Below are 8,314 nucleotides of genomic sequence, written 5' to 3'. Positions count from 1 at the left end.
CAATGTTCACTGCAGCTCTATTTACAATAGCCAGGACATGGAAGCAACCTAAGTGTCTATCAACAGATGAATGGATAAAGAAGATGTGGCACGTATATACAATAGAATATTACTCAGCCATAAAGAGAAACAAAATTGAGTTATTTGTAGTGAGGTGGATGGAACTATAATCTGTCATACAGAGTGAAGTAAGTCAGAAAGAAAAACAAATACCTTATGCTAACACATACGTATGGAATCTAAGAAAAAAAATAGTTATGAAGAACCTAGGGGCAGGACAGGAATAAAGACACAGATGTAGAGAATGGACTTGAGGACACGGGGAGGGGGAAGGTAAGCTGGGACAAAGTGAGAAAGTGGCATGGACATATAAACACTACCAAATGTAAAATAGATAGCTAGTGGGAAGCAGCGGCATAGCACAGGGAGATCAGCTGGGTGTTTGTGACCACGTAGATGGGTGGGATAGGGAGGGTGGGAGGAGACGCAAGAGGGAGGAGATATGGGGATATATGTATATATATAGCTGATTCACTTTGTTATAAAGCAGAAACTAACACAGCATTGTAAAGCAATTATACTCCAATAAAGATTTAAAAAAAAAATACGGGTTTGGGAGCATTTGATACTGAAGCTCCTTCAAGCTGAACAATGCTATGGTTCTAGACCTGAAATATTTAAAATGTGACCTCCCAGGAATGTTTGTATTTTAAAGGAGTTACTTAACTAGGAACAAAATCCCTTAGTGGTCGGACTTCACTGGAGGATGAAATAGCATAGTTCCAAAGGCAAATATTAGCAGAACTTTCTATAGAATGACAAGGTAAAGACTCTTTATTCAGCTTCCTTTGAGTATTGTCATTCAACTTCGTATGAATATACCCACCATTTATAAAAACTTAATCAGGGAAAAGACATGGAGAAAATTTAAATGCATTTTGCTAAGTGAAAGAAGCCAATTTGAAAAGGCTATGTATTGTATGGTTCCAATAATATGACATTCTAGAAGAGGTAAAATTATGGAGATAATAAAAAAAAATCAGTGGTTGCCAGGGAATAGGGAGTTGGGATTGGGGGAAGGGAAGAGATAGAACACAGATTTTTTGGGGCAGTGGAAGTATTCTGTGTGATTCTGTAATGGCTGATACCTGACATACATTTGTCAAAACCCATAGAATGTACAACACAGAGTGAACCCTAGTGTAAACTGTGGATTTTAGTTAATAATAACGTGTCAGTATCAGTTCATCAATTGTAACAAATGTACCATACTAATGCAAGATGCCAACAGTAGGGGAAATTGTGTGTGGAAGGGAGGGGTATATGGGAATTCTGTGTACTTTCTGCTCAGCTTTTCTATAAACCTAAACCTGCTTTAAAATAAAGACTATTAATTTAAAAAAAAACTTAACCACACATCTCCTTAATCATAGCTAACATTTATGTAGCACTTACCAGGTGCCATTCTCAGCACTTTGCATATATTGATGCTTTCAAATTTTTCACATCAAATTTATGAGCTATTATTATTCTCATTTTACAGATGAGGAAATTGAGGCACAGTGAGGTTAGGGGAAGTTGCCCAGGATTGCACAGCTAGTAAATGGCAGAGTCCTCTTTGACCCCAGGCAGTCTGGCTGTATTGTTTGTACCATGCTGTACTACCTGCTTCTGCTTCTACCCTATACCCTACCGTGTGTCAGATGTGTGCTTTATTTGCTCAGGTGGCCCTCTCTCAGGGTGCCTTTCAGACCTGCCACAGGCTGGGGTAGGTGACTCTGTTCCATGTTCTCATACGCCCTGCAGACACACCACATTTAGCGTACATTTGTTGAATGTATCTTAAGGGATTGCCAAGGAAGTGTTTGGCACGTGTTTTGTTGAATCCCAGAGAAACTATGGACTTGCGTTAAACTGCCAACTCGTATCTGTCCACAAAAAGGCAGCCAGCTGAGTGAGCTTGCTCTCCTGGTCACCACTGCTTCCTTCTCTGATGTCCTGGGGCCTCCTCCTTGATCACCTGTCTTCATCCTGGCTGGGTCTCGGTGTCAAGGCCACCATTGACATTTCCTGTGTCTACTTTTTTCTCATTGTTGAAAATAAAAATGTTGGTCACACGCCTATCCTTCAACTCTGCTCTTGGTCTTCGTGTTTCCTTAAAGTTTTATCTGCAGAAACTCTCATTTCTGGGACAGAGTTTAATCCAAGCCAGGAGATGAGAACTCATTTAAGGAGACAAAGAGTTCACTTCCAGTGCCCGACTCTCCTTAAGATAATTTCCTTGCCAGCGAAGACAAAGAAAAGGAGCGAGGAAACAGCTCGCCATGTCAGAAACACTGCACCATGGGTCCCACTCGGTGGACCACCTGCGCCTCCCCACTCTGACTATTTCTTCTAATTATGGGAATCTGACCCTGGAGACATGAGTGGAGGTGGTCTGGATTCCCCTCCCTGACAAGTGGCCCCTGGGAAGCTGGAGCTCTCCTGGGACTCTGGGGGCTGTGCTGTCACTGAAGATAGGCCTCAGAGCCAAGGTTACAGGCTAGAAACCACCCTAATGACGGCAGCAGAAATAGTCTGTGTGTTCATTACCTTCGGTGCCCCATTAATGTGTGTTTAATAAATGAAAGAATATTGATTTCACTGTGTTTGGAGGTTGGAACTTCCCATCCCCAAGCTAAGCAGGTTGCAAAGCTTGGAGCTGAAGCAGGTCTGGAGACGTCATGCAGCTGGAAAGCTGGAGTGAGTGGGACAGGCAGCCCTCCCCTGCAACTGCTTGCTCTGCATCAGCCACGCCTCACCCCTTCCACTCCCTACTCCCTCCAGCCCAGGGACAGTGGCTTTCCTTTGTTCCCCTTATTTCCTGCTCCCCCTTCCCTGGGCTAACTCTTAGCCTTCTGTCCAGGCCCAGCTGAAATGTCAGCTTCTCCAAAGATCCTCTTAAATTCCCCTTCCTTTCTCCTCTTACAGAGGGCCTGTTCTATGTTCTCAGAGGACCCTGCACTTCCCCTGGCATTACACTTGTGCCACTTAATTGTAATGAATAAAGTCATGGTTTGACTTTCCAGTTAGTCAATAAACTGTGTAAGGGGAGAGAATGGCTCTGTCTTGTTGGCCATTTTATCCCTCACTATGGTGTCTGGAAGAAGGGGAGCACACATTAAGTATTTGTCAGATAAAGGAATGAACTCTAAAGTATGAGGGCAAAGACATGGGCCTTAGAGCCAAGGTCATGGGCCAAAAACCACCCTAAGGAGGGCAACAGAAATAGCCTGTGTGTTAATTATATTCTGTGCCCCATTAATGTGTGTTTAATAAATGAAAGAATATTGATTTCACTATTTGTGGAGGTTGGGACCCCTCGCCTTCCAACTAAGTAAGTCTTGAATGGAGCAAACACCTTTTCCACCAAGAATCAGAATAGCCCATGCTAATATTCTGGGAGAGTTTTGGACCACAGATTATAAAAAAGAGAGAGATTTCCCTCCCTTCCAAACCACTTCCTTGAGGATGCACTGAATCACAGTGAATGGCCAATTGAGGTTCCAGTAGGCCCATTAGAAAGTGGGTTGTCATTAGAAAATGGGTTGTCTCATATTACGTAGGATTAACATTAGGCTTCTCTGTCTCAACCCAGTGAAAGGCCTCAAGTGTCCTTGGAATTTCAGTGACCTTTCCCCATCAATGTTGACATTGTTCTCCCACCCGATGGCTTAATTCACAGGAAATACAACCTACTCCTCAACATCGCTGCCCACCACATCTGGGATGGGGGCCGAGGGCCTGGGAGCGCTGAGCTCCAGGTACTGAGATGTTATATTTCCTTGCACCAAACCTCCCGGGCTACAGGGCCTCCTGAGATTTGTTTCCTGTATCTTTCTGCAATCTTTTTGATGGTCTTAGCTGATAATTAGGAGGCAATGGCACAGGCTCTAGGAGCCTAGCAGGTCTTAAACCTGTCATCAGCGGAGCTCCTCTGATTCAATAGCAATAGGGTGAAGCTGCTGATCAGAAACCTAGAACTCAGGCAATGGTGTGGGATCCAAAGCCCAGGCAGACCATGTTCATTTAGGGGAAGGCACAAGGGAATAATGGCTGTTGACATGTTTGTTTTTGAATCCTCTCTATGGCCTAAAGACTTTGTTGTTTTGCTATCTCCATTGTCCTGATGAGGGGCTGTGGCTCAGAGCACACAGCAATTGGATGGAGTATCTATTGAACACCTACTTGTGTTACATGGTATACTAGGGTTTTAAATTCTTTCCCTCCTCTATTTCTCATTGCAGCCTTGCGATGTAGAAACTGAAGCCAAGGCAGAGTTGGCTAATTCTTTTCTGGTGCAATTCAGCCTCGTTAGGCAAACTTCTCCAGCAGCTTGGCAGCCAAAGCAGAGAAGATGAGTGATTAAGTGGCGCAGAATGAAGCATCCATAGGATGGTGAGAGGAGAGTTTGGGCAGGGAAGGAGGTGAGGCTGGTGGGAAAGCAAGGATGGGTCTTATTCAAGGTGAATCCCTCCTGCTGGGAGCATGATTGGCACTCAGAACATGTCTTCTGAACAGATGTGTGAATGCTAACAGGGGACTGATGGGCAGGTGAACCAAGCTCCTGGAGGGTCCAGGGAGGCCTTAGAGCAGTAGGTATACAAGTGAGCTGCTAGGAGTTGGGAATACTAGTGGGGGAATACTAGGCGGGGGGTGGGGGGGAATACTAGTGACCTTTCAGATTCTCAGAAGAGGAGCCATTTGGAGGGATGAAGTGATGGCAAGGGCCACCGTGGGACCATTACTGGGCAGCTGCAGAAGCATGTGGCAATGGCCACTGGCACTGAGGAACAAGAGGCCAATGAGAAACAGCCTGGAGTGACTCCTTCCATGCATCCCCTGGGTTTTTCACACTATTCTGTGTGGGGATTGGATGGATGCACGTCTCTAACAACTTTGAAGAGTCAAGTGTCAGGCTTCTCCAAAGCTCTACTTCCAAGGGGGAGAAAAGACTATAAACAAAGACTGTAAACGTCTCTATATCAAGGTCCACTTTGCCCTTGTGACGTGAATGTCAACTGTAGTGTGTAACCAGGAAGCTCAGATGTGGGCTGTGGTGCCTCCCAGTGTGTCTATGGATTTGGTCGGTGGAAGGCAAAGACAGTGCTGATCTATGAATACATTTTCTTTTTCATTCAGGCACTGCCTTTACTCAGTCAGCCCTGGCTTCCTGCAGCAGAGGTCTGGGCTGTAATAGAGCTGGTCTTATTTTTTATTAAGTTCATGAACTTTGAAGGAAGGAACTTGGAAAAAAAGGTCTCATTACCTCGGGAATGAAGACTCATGCTTCTTTTAAAGCCAGACATTGGTGTGGCCTTGCTTGTTAAAGACACAAATAATCTGGGTGTAAAATTGCAATGGAGTGGTAAGGAGAAAACAGGATGGCTTCTTGGGGTGAAGCAGGTGGGGTGGGGGAGGAAAGGTCAGTGAAAGGTCAACCTAAAATGGAGAGGTCCTGAGGAAAGGCATGCAGACTTCAACTGTGGCTAGACATTTGTATAGATTGACTTTGTGAAGATAGAATCTGCCCTAGACCCTTGCAGAATCTGGGATAATGGGAAGAACATGGTCTCTGGATTCAGATGAATTTGGCTTTAAATTTCAACTTGGCTACTTACTATAAGCTTCATGACCTACAATTTCCCAAACCTCTTGAGTTTCAGTTTCCAAATCTGTACAATGTAAAAGAATATCTACCTGGCAGGAGTGTTGAGGGGATTGAATGAGACAGTGCAGGAAAAGTGTCAGACACTGAGTTTATAAAGGGCAATGTGGTACAAGGCTTCCAAATTCACATTACTATTATTGTTAGTATTTTTTGCTGCAAAAAGCTTTATTGTTTCCATTTGGTCCAAGGCTTGGGAGAGGACTCCAGGACAGTTAAAAAGCTGTTCAGTGACTGCAGAGAGAGGCTTCAGGCAGAAGCACTGACACCAGAGGGGCTTCTCAAAGGCCGCTGGGCTCCAGAGGCTCCTAGTCATGCTTGAGGGTGGACCTTTTGAGGAAATACTTGCCCAGCCCCACCTGGGGACCAGCCAGCCTGCAGACGTTGGTCAGGTGGTCACCATCTTCTTGATGAGTTTCACCTGCTCATACAGGAAGCGGCTCTCCAGGAAGTCTGAGAGCTGGGGGTCTGTGTGGGCAGAACCCAGGGCATGCAGAGTGAAAAGCGCCTGGTTCAGGTTCTTCTCCATGAACAGGGTGGCTTCCACAGCATCCTGGGCTTTACCCCACTCATATTGAGATGGCTTCTGCAGGTCCTGGAAGAGGGCATGGCCGCAGCGCTCGTTTTGCATCTTCAAGAGATGTTCGGTGCCCTTGTGCTTCTCCTCAGCCAATTCATGGAAAAAGTCACCCACGCCCTCCAGAGCCACATCATCGTGGTGGAAATAGAAGCCCAGAGAGAGAGGTAGGTGTAGGAGGCCTGCAGATACAGGTTTACCAGGCGGTGGATGGCGGGCTCCACCTGGGTAGAATAATACTGAAAAATCCAGGAGCTCATGGTTGATCAGCAATAAGGAGCTAAGCTCAAAAAAATGGTGTTGGCTGGTCCCAGAGGCGGAGGATAGCTGACTGGTTGGTTCTGAAAGTTTTTGCTGGAAAAATGGTTGGCAGGTTGTCAGAGGCTAGAGAAAGGGGTGTCCCTGGGTCAGTTCTGCCCAAACACTGTTGAAGCAAGAGACACCGAGCACACTGCTCATGGTCACCTTCTTTAATGAAACATATCTTCGAGTTATCCAGTGCAGTGGTTCACACGATTTAATTATTAACTGACCAGGAGGCTGACTGCTGCACTGGAGTTTTCCTCCTCTGCAAAGTGTCGTCAGAGGAGTGCTAGTCATCAGGGCCCAGGCTAGCCTAGTGTTCATCAAACTTCTCTGTTGATGGGAATTTCCTGGGGGTACTTGTTAGACATTACAAGTTTCTGACTTCATCCCAGACCCATTGAATGAGGAGTTCCAGGGACCCAGGAGGCTGTGTATTTAACAAGAACCCCAGACAAGTCTTGTCATCAGAGAATTTGGGGAAACACCAGCAATCCTAGCTGTACCATTGACTGATTAGTGATAACAAGCTAGTTTTAAAATACATTTTAAAAATGTAAAGTAAAAATTTACTATAAAGATGATCTCTAAGATCCAGAGTTATTTATAAAACACCCTTTGACTGATATTTGGGGGAAAAGTGTATCATTATGCTTTTAGGAGAAAGATGCTCTTTCATTCCTCCCTGCCTTTGCTGTTACTGTTCTGTCTGAAATTCCCTATCTACCTTGTCTACCTGGCAAATCCTGCTTCTTCTTCAAGGGTCAGTTCAACAATCACATCCTTTGAAATGCTCCCATGATTCTCTCAGGTAAATCAGCAGCTTCTTCCTCTCTGTGACCTTTGTGCCTTTGTGTTATGTCTTTTGTAAGATGAATCACATCATATTATATGTTTGTTTTTATGTTTCTCCCCACATTAGTTTTTGCATATAAAGGTCAAGAGCGTGGGTTCTGGAATCAAAGTGCCTAGATTTGAATCTCTCTCTCTGAAGAGATCAGAGCAGACAAAACAGAAGAGATCACCTTGAATTGGGTGTTGGAGGATGAGCAAGAATTGTCCAGATGGAGAAAGGAGATTTCCAGTGAACAGCAGGTGCAAAAGTGTGGAGGTCACAGAAAAATACACTTTTCCCATCTTGAACCATTTTTAATGAGAAACTCATTTTTTGCAATAATATCTTTTAAGATCTTGAAAATTTTCCATTAAGTTACTTTTGGTTCTTTTCATTAGACTTTATTTACAAAGGCCATAAAAGGGCCTATTGTAAAACAATGTTTTAAATGGTTAAACCAAAGGGAGTCTGGGTTAGTCCTCAGATTCCCCTGTATGATTTTGCAAAGCATATGACCCTGCGTGTGAACGGCTTTGGTTGCAAACATGCCTGGTTCAAAGCATGCCTCTTCCATGTATCACTGGGTGGCTTTGATCAAGTTACTTAGCTTCTCTGAGCTTCTCATGTGTAAAATAGAAAATTAACACCCTTTCCCTCTACTCTCTCCGAGTTGAACGGGGCACTTAAAAAATAGATAACAGTTAGAAAGATTTTAAAATAATCTTGATAGACCAGGGCACTAGGCTAATACTATTTACAAGAAATCTTAAAAAGATAAATGTCAAGTCCAGAATTTAAGATTACACATAAAATGGAACTACTGGCTTGAGAAAAATGAGTAAGGTAGCAGCTCATGTCAGAAACACCAGAAAAAATTGTTAGAAATCAAGTT

The 8,314-nt window shown here is 44.2% G+C and overlaps 1 pseudogene; it reads right to left on the bottom strand.

Annotated features, from left to right (window-relative positions):
• Window positions 1-6,015: 6,015 nt before the first annotated feature.
• LOC116761869 lies at window positions 6,016-6,591 on the bottom strand (annotated as a pseudogene).
• Window positions 6,592-8,314: the final 1,723 nt, after the last annotated feature.

Source organism: Phocoena sinus, chromosome 1, assembly GCF_008692025.1.
Source record: "Phocoena sinus isolate mPhoSin1 chromosome 1, mPhoSin1.pri, whole genome shotgun sequence".
NCBI classification, from domain to species: Eukaryota; Metazoa; Chordata; class Mammalia; order Artiodactyla; family Phocoenidae; genus Phocoena; species Phocoena sinus.
Note: the sequence above shows the minus strand (reverse complement) of the source record. Positions and strands in the feature narration are given on the sequence as shown.